This window comes from Pelodiscus sinensis, chromosome 8 (assembly GCF_052426305.1).
Source record: "Pelodiscus sinensis isolate ZL-2025 chromosome 8, ASM5242630v1, whole genome shotgun sequence".
Lineage (NCBI taxonomy): Eukaryota > Metazoa > Chordata > Testudines > Trionychidae > Pelodiscus > Pelodiscus sinensis.
The window spans coordinates 50,591,555-50,615,257 of record NC_143059.1 but is presented as its reverse complement, the minus strand read 5'-3'; the positions used below and the strand labels follow the sequence as shown (position 1 = coordinate 50,615,257).

At 45.4% G+C, this 23,703-nt stretch overlaps 1 protein-coding gene across 6 annotated transcripts in view; it reads left to right on the top strand.

Moving 5' to 3' along the window:
* PTPRE (protein tyrosine phosphatase receptor type E) overlaps window positions 1–23,703 on the top strand; it is a 263,311-nt gene that overhangs the window by 9,694 nt on the left and 229,914 nt on the right. The window contains exon 2 of one of the 6 annotated variants that reach the window (XM_075935269.2): window positions 19,401–19,564. The exons of 4 other annotated variants lie outside the window; for them this stretch is intronic. The gene's annotated coding sequence lies outside the window, so the exon portion shown is untranslated. Of the gene's footprint in view, window positions 1–7,204; window positions 7,419–19,400; window positions 19,565–23,703 lie in introns of those variants that run through there. One more of the 6 variants, XM_075935271.2, reaches the window with a different exon arrangement.

The window sequence follows — 23,703 nt, the reverse complement described above, 5'->3', positions numbered from 1 at the left end:
ATTTTATTATTGATTTCTTGAAATAACTTTAATGAAAATAAAATCAAATACAGTTTGGTGTCCTGAAATTCAGAGCATCATAAATTGAATGGATGATATTAAAGAGTACTGTATGTTATATTCTGTGTAGAGTGTAGCTATAAGTATAACTTATACAATGCTAATTTTACAAATTGCTATCTCTTGCCATCCAATATAATAGTTCAAATATTGTTTTAACTGATTTGCTCTTAGACACTGCAGAATTCAAGCTTAATGAAATGTGACTGTACCAGCCATTTGGCTACATGTGTAAAAACATCATCTTGTTTTACACATTTTTTTCTTTTGTTGTCTGTGCCCATCTTCATACTAATCCTACTGAAACGTTACTGTATATTCTATGTGCAGTCTGATTCACAAAGTATATTTATCAGAAGGGTAGCCTGTATACCTGTAATACAATAACAAACAGTAGTTTGAAAAATATGGCTGTTTTCGTTTCTGGCATTGGCTGATAAAAATTATACATGTGCTTCTAGAGACTATCTAACAAATGTTACTATTTTTATAAACTGGAGTGAAAATATGACACTGGGTAGGCTGAGGCCTAGGAGAGTCCTGGCAGAGGCAATTTACTGAGGTATTGTATGGTCACCCACTGCAATAGTTTATGCATTAACAGGATTTATTTTTTCTTGTGGTGGTTATTGCAATATTGGAATGTATTTTAATTTATTTTGAATTCAGTTTATTTTTGGAAGGCGTAATGATTACATGGTTGGTATCATCTGGCCTATGGAAATATTTTGTATTCAGTGCACAGTGAATCTCTGGAGATTATTTTTACAGAATTGAGAAGGTTGATACTGGCTGCAAGATTTCAGTTGTGCAGTTTTCTTAGTGTTTTTGTTTTTCTTTCTTTTCTTTTTAATAAATAAATAAGTCCATTGATCATATACTACAGATGGGTGGAGGTTTGAACAAGTATGAGCAAAAAAGCAAGTGTGTCTGAGTTTACCTTCTCTGTCTTCCACAGAAGGGATAGGAAAGTGCCCTAAATGAAAATTATGGGTGAACTGTCAGATATGAGAGACATCAGTGGACACTGTGTTTTATTGCTACCATTCACCCCGCTCATGTCTGTGGCCTTGGAAATCATGACACCTGCAAGGCCTGTCATGGTGCTCCTCTTAATGGGGTAACGCAATCATTGTACCTGCCCGAACCCTGGGTCTCAGCCTGCAGATCTGGATCCTGCAGGATATAGGCAAGTGTCATGGAGTTGGCATTCCCCTTTTCCATGCCTCCTCTGGCTCTTATTTACATTTATTGTCCTCCCCACCTTACTAAGATTTGTGAGTGAGACTGTGGTACCTTAATACAGAAGTGTGAAATCAATCTCTGATTATTTGTTTGTTTGTTTGTTTATTTTGGTAAATGGGGCATAGAATAATTGTTCTATTTACATTGCAGTAGCCCAGAGGTCTTCAATCGAGATCAGAGCTCCATTGAGCTGGCACTTTCCAAACACAAAGCAGATTGCAAAGAAAGATGTATTAGCCCTCCACCTCCAGAATGATGTATTTATGTTCAGAGATTTTTGCAGATTAAGAAAAGATAAAATCTGATATAAATTTGGCTTACGAATGTTTTCAGCTGCTTTTAATGACAATTATCATGAATTATAGGAAGAATAATTGCTGGGCACGTAACTTTAAGAACATTGTTGACCGTGGGCCCCCAACTCTTCAGTGACTTGTCCCTTTGTGTACAAATGAGCCGTTGCTAAATAGCTGCAAAACTTCTGTAAAATCCCATCCTGGGAAATGTCTTTCATAATTGGCAGGGCACTGATCGCCACACACGCAGCCAGCCCTAGCCCCTTTTAACTTCTGAGCACCAGGGATGAGCAGAGATGCAGGCGCCTACTGCATGCCAGGTTCCAGTTGCTAGTCCCAGGCAGGCTGTGGAGGGACGGGACTTTATCCTTTTCATGGACTGCTCCCAGGGCCAGGTCAGAACCACCTTTGGTGGTGACACAGGCAAAAGGGTGGCAATACCATACCACTGCTTCTTCACTGCTACTGGCAGTGGTGCTGTCTTCGCAACCCGTTTCCACTCTCTAGCTGCCCAGCTCTGAAGGGCAGTGCTGCCACCACAGCACTGGTGACACATGGAGTGTGTCTCTGGGACCACATGCACCCCCGAAGGTTGGAGGGGCCGGTCAGCAGGAGGGGCAGCGCTGGCAGCAGGAGTCTGTGCCACAGGGCGCACCCACCCCTCCACACTCACAGGCAGCAGCGGTGAGGAAGGAGCAAGCCAGGTGGCTCCAGCCAGCATGGTGCTGCTTGCTCCCCAGCTGTGCCACTCGAGTGCTGGGAAGAGGCAGGGAGGGATGGTGCAAGGGTGGAGTGGGAGGCAGAGCTAGGAGCAGGGAGAGGTGGGGCCAGTGCTTCTCTCTTCCACTGTCACCAGTTGCCACTGGCACCAGCAGCAGCTCAGAAGTAAGGCCAGCAGAACAATAATCGCTCTTTCAATAGCCTTGTGACTCTGCTCATGGCCCGTTTTTGGGCCAAGATCCCCACAGTTACACTTCTATGAAATTTCAGACTTAAACATCTGAAACCATGAAATGTAAAATTTAAAAAAATCCCCCGACCATGACACTTACCAAAATGGACATGCATTTAATAGGACCCTAAACTTAATATTGCTTTTGGACCTGTAGTGTATCTCCTATTAAAACAGTAAGCAGTATTTTTGTGAGGTGTTTCAATAACTGTATAAAAGTGAAAGTAAGAAAAAAAAAAACCCCTAAACTTTTGAAGTACTTTTAAAAAATGCAGCAGGCCTGATCCTTAATGTCAGTGAAGCTGTGCCAGGTTGTAACATGATGATGTGGCCCAATATTTGTATATTTTTTTGAAGCACCTTGAAACAGATTTAGAATTTGTAATTAACTTTAACAAGTGATTGTGAGGCCCAGTCCTGCTGGATTCCTCAACTGTTTGGGTATGTCTAGACTACAGGGTTTTGTCGACAGAAGTTTCGTCGACAGATACTGTCAACAAAGCTTCTGTTGACAAAGAGCGTCTAGACTACATCCGGTTCTGTTGACAAAGCAAGCCGCTTTGTCGACATAACAGTGTGGACGTAAAGGACAGTGTAGATGCAATAATGTCTTTTATCGACAGAACTCTGTCGATAAAAGGTGTTCTTCCTCGTAGAATGAGGTTTACATACGTCAACAAAACTGCTGAGTTTTGTCGACGTTATGTCGACATAACTCAAAGGCAGTGTGGACGCAGGTATAGTTTTGTTGACAAAAGTCCACTTTTGTCAACAAAACCCTGTAGTCTAGACACACCCTTTGAGTTGAAGATGAATTGTTGAACTTCAGTGCCTTGCAAAATCAAGATTTACATCTCTCTATGTCTTGCAATGCTTGATTCCTGTCATTGGAATATGCTGGTACTATTGTCTGTAACTTACTGATTCTTCTTATGATAAACATTCAAATTGCTCATCTGTCTTGCCTAGCGTAAGTATTTTTAGTGCTGAAGACTTAACTTGAGAAGCATCTCTGATAAATTTAGGGTGGAAGTTAGCAGTAGAATTTAGAGATACTAGACAGTAAAAAAGGAATCTACTGAAAATTTTATGCACAACTTTTATACAAAAAATACTGGTCTGGCAGTTACTAACCAGTAGCACTGCTTTTAATAATGATAATAAAAATGCAATGTGAGAAAGAAAGGGCATAGTGAGAGAGCCTTCCCTGTCAAAGATTACCCACATTTCTTTTCAGTTTTATAGCACTTTTTTTGGGGGGGGGGGAAGGGGGGAGCAAGCATTGCTAGAAAAAATGCTCTTTTGAAGAAGCTTTGTATAAGTAAGGGTAAGGGGATGAAATTTAAGATTGGGGAAAATTAGCCAGATATCAGACTTCCTGACAATAGGGCCTGTTAGTTTTGTCTTCAAGCAGCAGAGACTTCCTTGCTTGTGACATTTAATGCTATCAGACAAAACACTGAAATATGTAAATTTGAAGAGACACTTGCTTTGGCAGGAAGATACAGTTGGTAAGCTAATAAGGGTTTGTCTACCTGTCACTTCCAAAGCTCTCTAGAGGGATGTGATTTGTAGAGTTCTCTGTGTTGCCCTCTCACTGCCCCACATAGATCCTGCTGGTCTAAAAGGTAAAGCTTGCATTAACATAGTCCTATGAAATAAGTACCTTTCAGAGCATGCCCGCAAGATCTTCACAGGACAGTTGGAGGGCAAAGCATTAGAGTGCTTTACAAATTACATCCTTTAGAGCACTTGCTGCTCCATGTAGACAAGCCATAAGTCTTTTCCACGTTTAGTTTGTCATTGTATGAAAATGCTAATGGATATTTCAGAGAAAATATGCATCTATGCACCTGTGCAGGGTCTCCAAGAAAAAAACTCAACTGCAGCTTTTGTGTGGTTATTTTGTTGTTGTTTTTGTTTAAAGAACTGGAATGTACTTCTGTTTTTGTGGGATTTGTTCTTTTTACGAAGTACCACGAGTCAAAAAGAAAACTAAAGTAAAACCAGGGACATACAGTCCTTCAAATATATATTTATTATAATAAGTGTTTAATTCAATTAATGTGGAAAATAAGTTAGGCGGAGAACATTGTGGCTGTGTCTAGACTGGCAAGTTTTTCTGCAAAAACACTTGCTTTTGCGGAAAAACTTGCCAGCTGTCTACACTGGCCGCTTGAATTTCCGCAAGAACACTGATGATCTCATGTAAGAAATCAGTGCTTCTTGCGGAAATACTATGCTGCTCCCGTTCGGACAAAAGTCCTTTTGCGCAAAAGCTTTTGTGCAAAAGGGCCAGTGTAGACAGCTCAGATTTGTTTTGCGCAAAAAGCGCATCTAGATTGGCACGGACGCTTTTCCGCAAAAAGTGCTTTTGCGGAAAAGCGTCCGTGCCAATCTAGATGCTCTTTTCCGCAACTGCTTTTAACGGAAAACTTTTCCGTTAATAGCATTTGCGGAAAATCACGCCAGTCTAGACGTAGCCTGTGTGGAAGGGGTAGTATGTATCATAGCCAGTGAATGTTGTAATGATGATGAGTGTACATGGCAGTGGGAATAGAATACAGATTGGTGCATGAAGTTGTTGTATAAACTTATGTGCAAAGCATGTGGCTCTTCACCTTTTTACCTAAACTAGTCAACAGTCTTGTAAAAAAAAATAAGTAATCTTTCTCTCTTGCTGCTGTCAAGAGTATATTTGACAACATCCGGTTACAGATGCTGGGATTACTGATACAGACCCAAAGTGTATCATTTGCTTTATTTACCTTAGTGTCTGCAGGCACGACTGCTTGCAGCTCCCATTGGCCGTGGTTTGCTATACCGGACAATGAGATCTGCAAAAAGTGGTGTGGGCGAGGACACTATTTCCCGTTCTTCCCATTGGCTGGGAATGGTGAACTGTAGCCAATGGGAGCTGTGAGCAGCAGTTTCTGTAGCTCATTGCCCCATCATATAGGATCTGAGCTAAAGCCCACTTAAGAAAATGGAATGATTCCCACTGATTTCTTCAATGGGGACCTGCATACCACAAGTCATGTCACCTATCTGCTCTCCTATCCCTTCATCTTTGGGGTGTGTGTGTGTGGTTTTTTTTTTTTTTTTTGTGATCTAGCAAAGAAATGAAAATGATAATCCTAAGGCTTATGATCTGTCCATAAGCATGGATTGTCATGAGGACAGGACTCAGATTTAGTAAACATGTTGGTATCTAGACTAGAAATGGTCTTCTGGATTTCACTCCAGAAGCTTATTACAAAATGCTCTCAAACAGTATTTTTGTTAGTTTGTCTGCATTATGTGCTTCTCATGTTGGCATTAAGTGCTTATTAAATGGTGCTTATACAATGCTTATACAATGCTTTCTTTTCCTCCTGACTCTTATTGCTCATATTTTCACAGGTTTCCGCCCCTTACTTTTGTTTTACATAGGAGAAGGCATTAGGGTCCTTTTAAAAATACATTGTCTCATTCATAGTTTTATAGAATGAATGGAAGGGCACTCTGAACATTTGATTCGGGATAAAACTAGTGTCTGGACCATTTTGAGAGTTCACAGTTGAAGACTTTCTTATTTCTAGTGAGTTGTTTCAAGTTAATCATTTTCTTGTCATTTTTGTCTGTGTGTTGAGAATTGTTTCCTTGGCTTCAGTTTAATTCACTTACTACACTAGATGCATTTTAAGCAGTTTCTTGGATGGATAGTGCATATTTAATCTTTCCTTCCTTGACAGTCTTTCTAAAATATGGTAGTTTGTAACTACATCCCTGTATGAAACTTAATGAACAACAAACTTGCATTTTCAAAAAAATGACTGATTTATTTATTTTGAAAAATCTTTGAATAATATTGATTTTGTAGGCTAAAGCTCATTGCTGAAGCTTTTTTTGTATTCTTAAATTTCTTGAGTTGCAATCTTCAAGTTTCCTGTGTAAGACTTTTGGAGTAAAGGTTTGACTTTATCTAGTATCCATTGCTTTGGATATCACTAATTTTCAATTTATTTATTACTAGAAGATTTACTCAGCATTGCTTGAGTCCTTCAGGGAAGGGAGCTGCGGTTGGGCAGGAGGCTGGGTGTGTGTGAGGGTGCAGGAGTCAGAACTAGGGATGGGAAACTCAGAGGAGAAGTTGGAGTGCAGGAGTCAGTGCAAGGAGTTGGGAGATGTGGGGGATCTTAGGGCAGCGGTGGGGGTTGTGGAGGAGGTGGGGGTGCTTGGCGGTTGCTTCCAGGGGGCCACATGGCCTGGTGGCTGTTCCCCAGGGGTGATGTGGATGGGCAAGGGTGCTTGCTGCCTCTCCTGAGGTCTTCTGGGATTATAACTATTCTTGCTTCCTTTTCCGTTTGATGAGGAAAAATCACATTCTATGCATATCCAAACCCTGACCTTGCTTGAAGTTATAAGAGGAAGCTGAATACCAAATCTGGTGGCTTAGCTCTTACTGTTTAGGAGCAGTTCCTCGACAAACAGACTTATGGATGGATAGACACATAGGCAGGTACAAATGCTATCTATATCTATATCTATATCTATATCTATATCTATATCTATATCTATATCTATATCTATATCTATATCTATAAAGGAGAATGTTTGTATGTTTGTGCTCTAATAACTTGGACACTATCAGACCTACCACAACCAAACTTTCCATGGGTAACTTTCCTCCAGGAGAAGGTTTTAAGGTACTTTTGGCCTCGATCGGGCCCGATCTCAACCTGTAAAAATAAAAAATAACCCGCCCCCTCCGCAGGTCACGTGCCTGATGCCTGCAGCCCCAAAGCGCCATCCAGGACTCACCCCACCCCCACGTGCACAATGGCCCGGGCATCCGCTCTGCTCCCCACGGCTGTGGTTACCAGGTAGTCTAAACAAACAAACAAACAAAAAACGGCCATACTTGATGGGGTGGGGAAGAACTGGCCTTGAGGGGAGTGGGGCTGGCCGGGAGGAATGGGGAGGGCCGGGAAGTAGGGCTGGTGTGCGGGGAGGGGGGAGCTGGGGCAGCGGGGCTGGCTGGAGATCGGGAGAGGGGTGGCTGGTGGGAAGCAGAGCTGGTCGCAGGAGGGGGCGGGGTTGGGGCTGGCCGGGGAAGATTGAGGGGCGGCAAGTGGGAAGCAGAGCTGGGGGGGTGGAGGTCAGGGGCAGCGGGATCCTTCACATCCTTTCATTTCTTTACTAGTATTTAAATTTCTTTATATTCTGTGCCTTCCCCATTATCTGTCTCTTCATTCTTCTGTTTTTCTTTGGCTCTTTTGCCCTAATTCCTGCCCACTATATATCTAAGATATTTTCCTGGGTACAAAGCCAAGCTTTTTTCCAGTTATTAAAATACTAATGATTTGAGTAAGCAATGAGGATTGTTTGCTTCCAAAATTCTATGCATCTAGATAAATTTTAAATATTTGTTTCTTTATATCTAGATTTACATTTTGGACATCTGTTTGCATAAAACAAAAGAACAGAATGAATCTAGCTCTTGTGGTTATAGTGCATATCCTCACTTAAAATATTAAATTGTTACTGAGCAACAAGAGTTTCTCTGCTCTTTCATTCTGTTAATTGTGTACAACTGAACAAGGTTTAAATTGTCACTAAGTGCAAGGTCATGGTAAAACAGCTTTCATATTGCAAAAGAAAAGTCTGTGTATAAAAACCATGCTAAAATTGTTTGCTTTTCATATTAAACATCAGGTATCAGTTTAAATGGATTTCATTACCATTTTGTTTGCGGTTGTCAAAATCTCATTAATTTAAAGTCAAATCTACCTAGCTTGCTGTATCAAATCACTTTTAAATTACACGTGTTGATCAGTCTTGGAAAGCTAAATTAAAACAGGAACTAGGGCACATCTCATGACCACAGCTACTAATCTGTCTCTTACATAGGATGTGTTGGAGTGTGTGTTCTTGCTAATTTATATGCTCTTTTTTCAGAGGTATTTTAAGGGTGGGAGTTTAACATACTTTGAAAGGTTGCTGGCCTGGCTCTTATAGAAGGGAGGTGTTGATGGTTCTGCCTACTCCCTGATCACTGTTTTTAGGCTGTCTAGCATGTATCTGTGCTTTCTGCCATGATGTTCAGAGAAACATGTTTTGTATCTCTTGGTGTACTACTTAAATAATCGTATGTGGCCAGTTCTTCATATTTTTTTCATACTGGAACTTCCTAACCTACATATTAGGATGCAGAGTATCCGTAATTTACTGTAGCTGTATTATTCAAAGCACACATACATTTTACTGGCAATGAGGCTGAGATTATTAATCTGTTTAAGCAGGCTAATTTATCTAAATCACACAAAAAATAAAATACAGATGCTTAAAAATGGATTTCAAGTGTTTGTAAGCAGCATGCATGTGACTAATTTTAAGTGCTGTAGATTCCCCAATTTGTATAGTATTGTATAGATAGTCTTCAAAGCAGTTTAACATACATATTGTAACATACATACAGATTACACATAACACTCTCTGTCTTGCCTACAGTACTATATTTGAACTAGAGATGTGAAAGGCTAACTGGTAAGCATCACCCTAAATGAGTGATGCTTACCGGTTCCGGTTAAGCAGTAACTGGTGGTGGCTGGAGCAGCTTCCCACCTGCCGGGGACAGGAGGCTGGTCCATCCCTGCAGGGGGCTGTCGTGGAAAGGGGCTTCTCCAGCATCCACCATGGGCCTGTGCCCTGTAGGCAAGAGCTGCTCTGGTTGGGTGCTGGAAGCCAGGAGCCAGCAGCTAGCACTAGCATGGAGTTGGGAGCGAGAGGCCTGTGGGAGCGAGAGGCCTGTGAGCTGGAGCGGTGACCAGCCTGGATCATGCTTGAGTTGGTTAACTGGTCAAATGTTAAGTGATTATTTGGAATTTTATTTTAATTGTGTTCCTGAATTGTGCTACCACACTGCAACAATCCATTGCTATATCATGGTTCAGCAACGTAGCTGAGGCTGCTTCTAAACTGGAAGACCAAACCCTAGGGCTGTGTCTAGACTGGCAAGTTTTTCCGCAAAAGCAGCTGTCAACACTGGCTGCTTGAATTTCTGCAAGAACACTGACAATCTCATGTAAGATTGTCAGTGTTCTTGCGGAAATGCTATGCTGCTCCTGTTTGGGCAAAGCCCTCTTGCACAAATGCTTTTGCGCAAGAGGGCCAGTGTAGACAACACGGTATTGTTTTGCGCAAAAAAAGCCCCGATCGCGAAAACTGCGATCAGGGCTTTCTTGCGCAAAATCGCATCTAGATTGGCACGGACGCTTTTCCGCAAAAAGTGATTTTGCGCAAAAGCGTCCGTGTCAATCTAGACGCTCTTTTCTGCAAATGATTTTAACGGAAAAACTTTTCCATTAAAAGCATTTGCGGAAAATCATGCCAGTCTAGACGTAGCCTAGGAGTTTGGGACATCTATTTGTTGCAATTGGAATCTCTTACTTGAGTACATACTACAGTGTAGATGTGCTTTTAAACTTCAGAGTTGATGCAAAGATGAAACAGCATAAATGACAGGTTATTGTCATTAAGATTTGAATCTGCTTTCCATGACAGGGTCTACTTTTGTTACATTTCATAGAGTTTTTTATATTTAATTGTAAGTAGTATATAATTTTTATCAAAGCTTGATGCTGATGTGATTGATTTTTATAGCATTTCTAATTTTCAAGGAAATTGTCTTGCTTTTCCATTCTCTCTCTCCTTTCATCCTGATTCCGTTGACATCAAATGATATCCTATACAATAAACTTCCTCTGTTTAACCTTCAGTCTGCCCCGCTTGTATTTCTTTTAGTGTTTTGGGCAGGAAAACTTCAGGCTCAGTTGATCATGCTTAAATAGTGCATGCGTGTAAATGGTATTTTAGTTAAATACCACTGCACTAGTTAAATCATAGAAATTGCCATATCAGGTCAGATCAGAGGTCCATACAGTCCAACCTGTGTCACCAGATACTTTAGAGGAAACTGCAAGAAAACTTGTAGTAAACATTTATAGAACAATCTGTCTATGGAGAAAACAAAACTCCATCAGTGTACACCCTAAGCATGAGGGTTTATGTCCCTCTGCACTTTTTAATCCTATGTAATGTAATAGTGCATAACCATGTACTCAGAATATGTTAGAACAGGATGTCAGCATAGACTGTCCTTGCACTACAAGTACTCTTTAGTATTGGTTTTAATTCCAGCAATATGCATACACATTATCAGGATAAATGAGCACAGTAGACTCATTTGGCTATTTTTCATAATAAACACAATTTCCCAGTTCATGTGCTGTATGGTTTGTCCCTTTCAAAATTCAGATCTCTCTCTCTCTCTCTCACCCACACCCACACCAACCCACCAAGGTAATCCTGTCATAGGCACTGACTCGATGGGTGCTCCAGGCCTGAAGCATCCACAAGAAAAAACTAGTGGGTACATAGCATGCATCAGCACCAGACTCCCCCCACACATCAGCATGAGGCTCCCCCTCTACCACGCTGGTGGCTCTGCTGACCAATTCTACCCACCCTAATCTAATACATCTAATACACAGTCTTATTCTAATGAACTCTATAATAAGAGTATGTTCTTGTCAAGATTTCTTTCTGTTTTAAAGTTCTTTCCTTTCCAAGGACCATCCTGTCCAAGTTTAAAGACTTCACTGTACAGTTGTTTGATTTTTATGATTTTATAACTATACAGCATAGCTTCAGACAACCTTTTAAACCTCTTAAATGATCCCCCTATAATAGGGCCTTTCATTTTCATTTTTCCCCCTGAAAAATTCCCAGGGGAAAAAATTTAGGCTTTTTCAACGTCCATACAATTTGTGGAAGTTTCAGAACTCCTTTGACCCTGCTCAGAAAGGAGAATGTTGGCTGGGTATGGCCTTGAAGAATCCCTGTTGATGGCACATAGGGATGTTAAATGTAGATTATTAACTAATTGAATAGTTGATGGGATTTCCATTGACTATTTGATTAGTCCTGTTTGACTCTTGCTACAGTTCAAAAGTGGAAGCCCCATGGGGAGTGTGGGACCCTCCCTCCTGTGCCTCAGCCTTTGAAATGTATAAGAGCCCTACTGAGGCTCTTGTACATTTCAAAAGCAGAATTGCAGCGGAGGTGGCATGAGTGGAGACTGCTTCAGTCCCCACTTATGCCGTTTCCTGCTGTGCCTCTACCTCCCCTGCACCCTACGGAGATGGTGCTAGGGGGGGAACCAGCTTTTAAGCTGGCTTCCCCCCAGCACCGGCTCCTGCTCCCCTGCACTTGCTGCCTCTCTCTGATAGAGGTGGAGGAAGTGACTAATCACATCACTAGTCGACTATCCGATATGCTTCTGCTTATCGGATAATCGCTAGTCAAATAGTCTCTTACATCCCTAATGGCACAGCACATCTGTGCCAAGAAAGTAACATCTGGTTTGAACTGCTGCTCCACACTGGGGGAACAAAACAAGGAGGGAGCTGGATCCTAGTAGACAAAGTTGCCTGACCACTGCAGTGACAGTGAAGGCTTTCTCAATTTCTTCGTGTTAGTGAGTAGTCCACAGCCCCCTCCTTTTGTTTCCTTTCTGCCCCTTAAGAGTACTGAGCTCTGGTGAGTAACTGGGTCCTTCTGCTTGACCCTTGTGTCCTGTCGTCTTCCTCTGCAAGACAGTCCCCTCCTTAACAAGGCTCTTCTGCACTTAGGGTGTGTCTAGACTACAGAGTTTTGTCGACAAAAGTGGACTTTTGTCGACAAAACTATACCTGTGTCTACACTACCGCTGAGTTCTGTCTACATAATGTCGACATAACTCAGCAGTTTTGTCAACGCTGGTAAACCTCATTTTACGAGGCACGACGTCTTTGTCGACAGAGTTCTGTCGACAAAAAGGGCAGTCTGGACGCGGGGGTTTCTTTTGTCGACAGAAAAAGACCTCCAAGGAAACCCCGTGCTGGATAGTCCTTCTTCAGAAAAAACCTCTTCTTGGTCCTGTCTGTAGCCATGTTTTAAAGGCACAGACATCCCTGGCAGGCATTGTGACAGGAAGCTGGCCACAGAGACAGCCTGTCAGCAGAGAGCTCTTCCAGCTTCACCTGCACGTGGCCATGTGTGCAGCTTCAGCGCCACGAGGCCCCCAAGAACCTTTGAGGGAGCCAGCCCTGGTGCCCACAGGCGAGAAAAAAAGAGCCCCAGCCTGGTCAGGGACAGAGGTCCTGACATTGCTGGAACTGTGGGGGGAGGAGGAAGCGGTCCAGGCCCTGCACACCTGGCGCAGGAACGCCAGCATCTAGGGCCGCATGGCTCAGGGGCTGGCCAATAAAGGGCACCACCCCAGGACACTGCAGCAGGTCTGGGCCAAAGTGAAAGAACTTCGGTAGGGATACATGAAGGCCTGAGAGCAGAGCTTGGCGTCAGGTGCAGCCCCGGCGCACTGCGCCTATTATCAAGAACTGGACCGCATCCTGGGAGTTCAGGAACCTATGTCTGCGCTAGTGCTCGTATAGACAGGGTTGCACACACCGGTGCAGCAGAGCCAGCAGGAGGTCCCCAGGGAAGATGTGGAGGAGGAGGAGGAGCAGATGGAGGACACCCTGACCCTGACTCTGCAGCCTGTCCAGGAGACACAGGAAGCCTCGCAGGCATCCTCCGATGCTGGAGAAGGAACATCAGGTGAGTGCAGGCAGGGTCACAGACACAGAACAGGGGAGGTGGGAGCAGAGAGGATGCAGAGCAATGTTCACATCTTGGTCCTCCCTCCTGGACAGCTTGCATCTCTCTGTGCATGTACAAGCAGGCGGGCAGGTGGTGGGTATGTGGGGTGGGGGCCGTGGGAGACCCAAGGTGCAGCAGGCCCCTGTCCTACTGTGGCTTCACAGATATCTGGCCTGGACGGTCACTTTGGAGGGCGGGAGGATCTAGAGGGTGGAGGTGGACATTGTCCTAGCCACAACGGGTCCCCTGTGCAGCCGAGGCGGCTGACAGGGCCAGATGTGGCCTACCAGTAACAATATTCCCATCCCTTGTTGTAAGGACTTGTGTGTGAATTGCTAACACTGATCGGTTCTCCCTCTTCTCCTCCACAGCTGGACCTGCTGCTGCTGTCCGCCGAACAACTCCTGTGCCACCACCCAGCTGGTCCCACAGCACCCGCAGGCATTGGAGGACATACAATGACCTCCTGAGGAGGCATGTGGAGGCTATGGAGAAAATGGAGGGCACCATGGTCAAAATGCATGAGACCATGGCCGAAAGAGCCAGGGAGGAGGCTCGCTGGCATACTAGCCTGCTTCAGGACTTCCTCCCACAGTGGAGCACAATGTGTGCCACTGTCCGGGAGGCCCTGGCTGTGCCAGGTCCTGTCCCCCTGGGGACTCCTCCTGCCCATCCAGCTCCAGCCCCCTCTGACTCCCCCCGTCTTTCCCCTCTGACCCCCCCTTCTTTTCCCTCAGCCCCTGCCACCCCTTCCTCTCCCTCAGCCCCTCCCCCACCCGCTAGAGCAAGTTAGCAGACACCTAAACCTTCCCTTCAACCGGCCAAATGCGCATTCCACCTGTAAACGGGCGCGCTTCAGGTGCGCATTAAACACTTCCTTGCTCGGAGTCAGATGCCGTGTGTGTGGCTTCATAAGCCAGGGCATGAGGGGGTACGCCGCATCGGCCACAATGCAGACCAGCATCTCTATGTCCCCAATAGCAGAGGTTCGCTGGGGGAAGAAGGTTCCTATTTGCAGCCTTTCGTACAGGTGTGAATTGCAGAAGATCCGAGCATCATGTTCCCGGCCCGACCACCCCATACAGGTCCGTAAATAGTCCACAGTGGTCAACCAGGGCCTGCAGCACAATGGAGAAGTACCCTATTCTGTTGATATACCGGGTAGCTCGATGGGGTGGTGCACGGATGGGAATGTGCGTTCCATCGAGCGCTCCTCCGCAGTTTGGGAATCCCAGCCCTGCAAAACTGGGCATGATGGTGTCTAGGTCTCCGAGGCGGACAATCTGATTCAGCAGCTGTGAGTTGATGGCCCTCACCACCTGCAAAAATAGACACATACAAACACACACAGATTATGAATTAAGAGGGGTTGCCCAAGTCCTTTGGCGACGGCCCCCTCCCCCAAGAACCCAGGACTCCTCTCCCCCCCCCCACCAGTGATTGCTGCCAGTACTATGATGGTGTAAGGCACAGGAGCCCTCCACCACCTCCCCTCCATTGCCCCCCACCCACCCTTTTTCGGTTACAGTCCCCTTACGGACTGCCCTCCCCCCGTCCCTAAGGGACTTACCTCCATCAACACAGCACCAGCAGTAGATCTCCCCACACCAAACTGCTGTCCCACTGACCGGTAGCTATCAGGAGTGGCCAGCTTCCAGAGGGCAATAGCTATCCTCTTCTCCAGCTACGCCTCTGGAGGTAACACTGTCGGTGCAATATGGACACATGACCAGAAATAAAAGGTGTCATGTGACCCGCCCCCCCCAAGGACTTCTCCCACCATCCTCCTACCAATAGGGATTAGTTTGGCCCCCACCAAACCCCTCTCATGCAACTATCCTGCAATTGCATTAACCCAATGTGTGTGACAATAACTCGGGGGGGGGGGGGCAAAGAGGCTGGGGGAAGTGTTCCCTCTAAGAGTTTCCTCCCATAAGCAGAATAAATTTTGTGTTGTGCACCAGTACTGAGTTTGTGGCTTGTTTGGATGTGCCACTGTGGCACCCAAGTTATTAATAAATATCTTATAAACCTCTACCTTTTCCTTCTGCTGCCCTGTTTCCTCCCCTTGCTCCATCAGCTCCCTTGGTGCCTGTGGCCCCTCCCCCCCACAACTGCTCACCTACCTCTGCTGTCCTGATTCCTACCCTTCTCACTGCCCTCAGCATTCCTGAGACCTGCCCCCCTCCACCAGCCCTTCTCTTCCCGTGCACACTCCTCCAGGAGCCCCACTCTGATCATGAGAGCTACCCCTCCTCATCCCCTCTCCTAAAACCTCCCTCTACACACCTGCCCTGCCTCTCTTCTCTGGTGCTGGTCCCTCCCCTGAAGGTGTCTGCCCTTCTGCTTCACCCCCAGAATCCCCTGGCACCTGCACCTTCGCTTACCACTGCACTCTCCTGGTGCCTCCCCCTTTCCTCACTGCCCCCACCCCCTTTGCCCTCTTTTTCCCTGATGCCCACCCCACGCTCCCCTCTGCCCCTTTCCCCTTGTGCCCCTGTGCCCTCACACATGCATTGCTCCATCCTGCCTTCTTCATGCCCACCCCTTCTTTCAAGCCTTCTCCCGGCACCTCCCCTTCTCCCCTCTAGCCTCCAAGCCCTTCCCCTCTCCTGTCCCAGCATTATCCTGTCTCCCACTCTCACTGACACCTCCCCTCCTGCTCTTTTCCTCATTGTCTCCACTGGGCCCCTGGCATTTGTCTCTCTCCTCCACCCTGTCCCTTGGTGCTTTCCCCTTTCTTCTCCTGATCTGCCCCCCTCCTCTCAGCACAAGCCCCTTTCCCGCTATTTTTCCCTCCTCCTCCAGCAGCCGCCAGCTGGTCTGTAACACAGTTCTAGGGTCATCCTGACTTTCACCCTTCTGGTGCTCCCCCTACTCCAGTGGTCTCCAACCTTTTTACACCCAAGATCACTTTTTAAATGACAGAACAAGCCAAGATCTACCACCTCGCCCCTTCCTTGAAGCCCCGCCCTCTCTAGTCTCCTCCTCTCTATCACTTGCTATCCCCAATCCTTATATTACTGCTTTTTTTCCCCCCAATTCTTCTGTAGGAAGAGGTTTTTCCAATATTTGGCCTGTCTAGACTGGATCACGTGTCAGAAAAACCCCTTCTTTTGAAAGCCCCCTTATTCCTTGTGGAAAGAGGAATATAGGGCTGACCAAAAGATCATGTTTGCCCTTCCACTAAAAAAAAGCGGAAGAACAAACGCATCCCTGGATGCAGAAGAGTTTTTCTGGGAGGGGGAGGGGGCTTCAGGCCGGGCAGTGTTGGGTACTAAGCAAGTCACTGGTTTGTGGATGTGTGGGTACAGTAATTTGGGTTGGGGTATGTGAGGGGCTCAGGGCAGGGAGTTCCAGTGTATATAGGGTGTGGAGCATAGGGGAGTGCAGGAGTGGCTCTGGCCAGATGGGGGCTTGGCACCAATTGGGGATTTGTTGGCCAGGCTTCATTTTTAAATAAAATACTATGTCAAACACAAAAAGTTTCCGCGTTGTCTTTATTTACGAGAAGGGCAGGGAACCTGTCTTGAGTCAGGGGTCACTGACCCACAGAAAAGTCAGTTGGGAGCAGGGTTCTGCAGCTGGGAGCAGTGTGCCAGCGGGGGGCAAGTTTCTGCAGCTGGAGGCAGGGTGCCAGGGGGGCAGGTTTCGGCAAGGGAGAGGGAATGGAGGCAGCAGTGTGGGGGACAAGATTCTGGGGCAGGGTGCCAATGGGGGCAGGGAGTCCCCTACACCAGCCTAGGAAGGAAGCCTCCACCGCGCACTGCCTCCAGGGCTGACCCCCCCCCTGTGGAGGAAGGAAGCCCCATTGCGCACTCCCGCCCCCCTCCTGCTGAGCAGGGTAGCCCGCGAACGCGGCCCCTCAGGGCCCCCCACAAGCTAGCTGTGCTGCGCCTGATCCCCTGCCTAGGGCAACCCCCCACCTCTCCTACTCTTTCCTTCCCCCCCCCCCCCCGGGGTTTAAACACACCGCTCTTGACCGGGCGGCAGGGCATTGTTGCTGCATCCCTGCCGCCTCTTTCTGTGGGGTCCTAAGACCCGCTGGTTTTGACTGCGCAGCCGCGGCAAATCCAGTGTGGCACCCGTTCCCCAGAGCGCCAGTGCGGCTCTCCTCCTAGTGTGGGGGCTCACGCCCCCATACCACGGGTGGCCCTTTGAAATATTAGGGTGTGCCTGTGCACACCCGGCACACCCCGTGCGCACGCCTATGAATATTGGCTATTTCCTCGGGGGTAGGGCCTTTTCATTATATTCATCAGTTGGGAACTCAGTTTCTTATTTTGCAGTCTTTTATGTTTAATTATAAAAGATATAAATTAGTTCTCCATGTATGATGGGGATCTGATGAAAACAATGAACAGTCCTGTGGCACCTTAGAGACTAACAAAATATATAGTATCGTGAGCTTTTGTGGGTAAAATCTACTTCATTAGATGAGCTGGAGTGGAAATAACAGAACCAAAATATTTATAAAAGTGGGGGAGAGTACCTGTCAGTTATAGGACTGGTACTAAAGAAGCTAATTGAGTGAGCTGGAAGTGTCCCATTCTTAGCTTTTGATGTTGTGTCTTTAAATAACACCTAATTGCAAATGTCCTATAGTATGTCCAAAACGTGCCAGCTGCTACTTGCAGAACACCTGGTCGTGACCTGATATTTGAATGTATGTGTATCACTAAAACTGCTACTGAGGTGCATATTATCCTGGCAGCATTGAAATGAACACGAGTACTCCATTATTCTTGGTGTCAATAGTATTTGTCTAGCTGTTCGTGCTTTCACAGTGTTTTACAAACTTTAGAGCCTGATCCTGCAAATTCTGCATAGATCAGCTGCTAACTAGTGATTCCCCAATGAAGTTGTTACATAAATATCACAGTTTAAATAGCAGGAGAAATTGAGTCTCCAAGAGGGAAAGTGCCAGTTCCAAAGATCTCCCATCCACTGAGGAAGTGTTAGAAGCAGAATTAGTATGGAGATATTCCTGGCTCCCATCCTTGCAGTCAGATCATTCTGTTTTTCTCTATGGGACAACAAAGAAATCACTCTACAAAATACAACTGTTAAAATGACCAGTCTCTTCTGAGAAGTGTGTGTGTGTTGTGTTCTTAATGTAGCAGTATATTACTTTTTGGGGGAGGAGGGGGAGGAAGGGAGGGAGCCGATTTGGTTCACATTGGAATCAAGAGGAGTTTTGCTATTTATTTCTGAGAGCAGGTTCAGATCATAGAACTGTTTCTACTCACAGTTTCATTAGATAGTCTTACACACCGCTGAATTAACATATAAATGAAATACATATTCAAACTGATTATTTTTTTGTCATAATCAGAATGGAAAACTGATTATAGGGTTATTTTCAGACTATCTTATGTAAGTGTATATATTATACTTTTGTTTACAGGTTCATCAGCTTCACCTGTATAGCTTATTAGTATATATTTCTGTGTTAATTTCACTTATTCACTTGTGTGTCTGTTTCTCTAAAACAAATAGTTGATGAATAATCTCACATGATTAAAGACAGTTCCTAGGAGTGGGGATGTATTGTGATCTGAATATTACTGTCATTTAAGTCACTTGGCGTTTCCCAGCTTCATAGGAATAATATATGTTGGAGTAAGGCCATTTTGTAAACAGATTTTAGGTGGCTAAGTTATCACTTATCAAAAATTACAAGAATAATGTTTTGTCTTCTATTATCCCCTTCCTAATTCCCCTTTCCAATCTGTGTGTGTCAGTTCTGACTTAGTACCAAATCTTCTGAAATTAACAAATTATTTCGGCACTTATGTATTATTTTTAGTGAATGCACAAAGTAAACCAGTCAAACATAAATGTAGTTGGCCAGCAGGGAGCTATTTACAGGGCTTCTTCTATTAATACTGGGGTAGACAATAAGCAGTCCTTGGGCTGAACTTGGTTCACCAGGGTTAGTCCCGGGCTGGTTGCCAGATACTTTATTTATCTGAGCGTTCACAGGTACAGCTGCTTATAGCTCCCATTGGTCATGGTTTACTTTTCCTGGCCAATAAGAGCTGTGCGGGAAGCAGCAGCAGGTGTAGATGAAATGTGTACAGAATACATTATACTTTTTTCTAATGTAATGTAGAGTGTTCTTACTTTCTGTGATTTTAAGGTCCACTTACTTGTGACTCTAGGGGCATGTCTACACTGCAATTAAAAGCCCCCAGCTGACTCAGGCTGGAGCCAAGGATCTAGGACCCGATGAGATGGAAGAGTCCAAGAGCTTGAGCTGCAACCTAAGCCTTGAAATCCACATTGCAATTCAACAGCCTCTACTGCCTGAGCCTCATGAGCCCAAGTAAGCTGTCACAGACTAGCCACAGTGCAGACATCCCTTCAAGGAGCAGAATTGTAATTTTAAGTCTAGAATTTGTTTTTCAAGGAGGGTATTATTTAGATATTGAAAAATAAATATCTTACTTTAAGAGTATTGCCTGCACCCCCTCTTTCAGAGGTCTCTTGATAATGTCTTCCATAAGGAATGGGGAAATATTACACACATGTCCTGATACATGCATATCTACCAGTTTCAAATCCTCAGTGTTAAACCTTTAAAAGACACATTCTTTCCCTGTGTTTTGGGGACTCTGGGTCAGTCAATAGTGTTTATTAGTATTTCCAAATAGTGAGTAGGCGCCCTAGTCATGGAGCAGGCCCCTACTGGGCTAGATGTTTAAAAAGATCCCCTGCCTGAAAGAGGGTACAGTCAAAGGATAAGATTAAGTAACAGGTGACTACAAAGAGGCAAGAGAATACAAGGAAACGATGAGGCACTATTGGTCAACATGATACGACAGTGGTATCAGCACTCCTGCAGCTCACCCGTTGACAATTTTTTTGTAGGCATCGTACAAAAGGGGAAATTTAAGGAGGATAATGTAGCTTTGCAGAGACCTTAGGGAGCTTCTCCCAAGCGTCATGGGCAGCATGGGAAAGAGCACAAAAATGCTAGTAAGAGAGTAATGCAGTCTGGCATTAGGGATATAAATGGGTAATTGGCTAATCAGCTGTCTGGTAAGAATCCCCTTACTGGGAGATGCTTACTGGTAACTGGTTGGCCTGGCCTGGCTGGAGCGGCTCCCTGCCCATGACATGCCATGGGTGTGGGACTGCGCCAGCCTGGATGGGCAGCTGCTCTAGCCCAGCCATGTGCACCACGTCATGGGCTGACAGCCAAGCCCTGTGGTTAACCATGTAACTGATAGAATTTTTTTATGAGTTACACTGTTAATATCTCTACCTGGCATCATGGGCCAATCAGAGACAGGACTTGACATCTTGACAGTGAATGAGAGAGGGGCCAGGAAGGTTCCTAAACATGAAGGCAGTGTGACAGAGAAAAGGGAAACCAGTGATGGGATGCAAACAGAGGGATGACATGGTCAAAGCAATGGACTAGGATAAATATCTTTGCTGCAGCATCCTCAATGGATGTGACGTTGGCATTTGTCAAGGCAAGCAAGAAGGATGTTGCAGTAATCAAAATGATGGACGTCTGGATGTGAATTTTAGCTGTGGATGGATAGGAAAGGCCATATTTTACAGATGTTATGCAGAAACAATATGCAAGGTGTAGTCATAGCCTAGATGTGAAGATCTTAGAAAGCCGTCCAAGCAAAAAGTGACACCTAAGACGTGGGCAAGATAGTGGCATTCTCTACAACAGTGTTTCTTACAGTGTGTTCCACGGCGCACTGGTGTGCCACGAGGCAGTCAGAGGTGTGCCGTGGAGAAAACAGAAAAAATTATGCTCCCATGCCCGCTGCAGAGCCTGTAGACAGCTCCTGCTGCGGCTGCTCCCGCCTCCCCCCCAGTCCGCAGGACGGCCCCTGTCCCATGGGGCCTCCAGTGCTGAGCAGCCTCCTACTCCTCCACATGTGCAGGCAGCTGCTTTTAAAGTGGCTGCCACTGGTGGGAGGGGGAGGAGCGGCCGGAGCTGAGGAGCTGCTCCCAGACCTTGGTGTTTTAAAACTGCTGCCTGCGGGGAACCTGGCTCAGGCGCTGCTGCCTCCCCTCTCCTGCCTGCGGCATGCTCGGGCTCTGCTGCCCTACTCTCGGGGCACGGTTGGGCTCTGGGCCCCCCATGCGCTGCTGCTCTCTCTCCCCTGCGCCCCTTTGCAACCTGCTGGGGAAGTGGCAGAGTTTAATCTGGCTGGGACAGTTGGGGTTTCTACTCTTCCCCCTCCCACCCACCTCGCCCTGCCAGCTGGAAGCCTGGCCTGGTGCTGCAGCTGTGCTGGGTTTCCTGCTGCATGGGAAGGGGGAACTAAGCTCTCCACCCCTCCTCTCCCTGAGGAACAAGAGCATGCTCCCTGGAGGCTTTTTCTGCTGCAGCAGGGTGCCAATCCGGGTAAACGTTCCCCCTCATGCCCAGACTCTGCACCCAACCCCCCCTCACTCCCTTCCCCCTGCCAAGACCCCGCATTCCCAGCTTGATCTGACATCTTGACTCAAGTCCCTTCCTGCACACTTCCTCCTGGCCAGACACCCTGCCCCAAGACCCTCCTCTACCCTCCCTCCTGGCCAGACACATGACCTTATTTAGCATTTATTTATTATTATCCTTACTTTTTTGTAGTCTGTTTTCAGCTCCATGTACTAGACTGTTATTAGGGCAGTCTTCCTAGGGCGGTCGTGGCGCATTTCAACAAAAAAAGAAATCCTTGGTGTTCCTCAGAAAAAAAAAATTGTTTGGTGTTCCTCAGTCTTAAAAAGTTAAAGAAACACTGCTCTACAGTGATCAAGAAAGGAGATAGTGGGGAAGGCATGGGGGAAGATTCAGAGCTGTGTTATTGCCATGTTGTTTTGGTTCACTGTTAGATATCCACAAAGATATCAGAGAGACGGGCAGAGATTTTAGCTTGGTCTCCTTGAGAAAAAAGAGAAGACGGGAACAATATAGGAAGGAGTTGTGGAGTGCTGTGATCTTTTCAGAAATGATTTAGGTGATACAGAAACAGCAAAGGTAAGGTGCAGAAGGAATAGGAAGATGGAGAAGGATACATGGACAAAGGTTAAAAAAAAGTAGTTTTAGAAGAGTGTTTTGAAGTTAAAATTGCGGGTACTGGTGCTAAGCAGTTGGCTCAACTTCTAACTTAGGCATGTAGCTAGCCGAGATGATACAGAGGTTGCTGCTGCTAATGCATTGCTGTAGTAGAGGTCCAGAATACAGCAGATAAATACAGGAGAGAAATTTTCCATTCTGAAAACAAATAAGTTAGTGAATGCTTTCCTGTAGAAAGCCTTAAGGAATTACTCCTACCATTATTATAGGTCAGCGGAAATTCAGCAGAGAGGACAACTGTGGTAATCATTTACAAGGTGTTTGAGTAAAAATAACTGCAAAAGTAAAGCAGGCCAATTTAATGGGGTTTATGGTGTAAATAATTGTAGTGAGTTTTCCTGTTTCAATACAGTGGGCCAGAAGTTGCCCCCAGAATCCAATATGGCTGCAAAAATTGCTCACATGTTTATGATTGCAGGCAGAATTTGCCCTTAAAAGTGCTGAGTAGTTAAAACTAGAGGTGGTTGGAAATTTTTCCAATTAAACTTTTATGTGCAACAATGTCCCAGAATATTCTGTAGCATCTGGGGTTTGACCTATTGGAAAATCAAAGATAGGGCTCAGCTTATGGACAGCTCCACCATACAAATTGCCCTAAGTTGGGACTCTGGGTTTTCAGGCTTAATGCTCTGGGGCAGCTCGTAATACCGGGGCTTGTAGGAGTTCCAGATTTCCTGCTGTTACGGTGAGAGCCAGAAAGACTTGGAAGCCCTGGCTCTAGTGGGAGCTCAGCTACTAGCTCTGCAGCAGGGAGTCTGGAAGCTAGGAGAACCCTATCTTATGCTCTTTTTGTCATTGGGGTTATTCACATGATGAAAATTAAGAGACAGACAGACAGTTTGGTGTTCACAGCATAATCTAGAACAACAACAGAAGGATGTCAAACGAGCATTCTGATGGCAGACGTGTAGGCCCAGATGCTTTATTATTTAGAAACAGTATTTCAAAAGTATCGGCTGGTAACCAGTTCTCATTGGCTAGCTCATGTGTTAAAGGGATAAATCTGAAGCAGCTGATGACTTAATGAGAAATGCTTTTTAAAAAAAAGTCACCTTAAAGAAAGGGCAACCTGGTATGAAACAGTGGCCCTTAAAATGTGGTCGGAGGATCTCTTGTAGTGCATAAAACCTTCATAGTGGTTTGGAGATTAAAACATTTTGAGAACTAATCAGTAGAGCAATTAAAAGATTTCCACCCACTTCTTACACCCTCCCCAAGCATGCTATAAGCACCATGGTAACATCTTTGTAGCTGAAAAGAGGTCCTCATGCATTTTATAATGCTCTCCCTTGGTGATAGAAAATAAATTTATAATATACTAAACGAATTTATGCAAACTTGTCTTGCATGCCAACAAAATTGTAGTTGTGTTA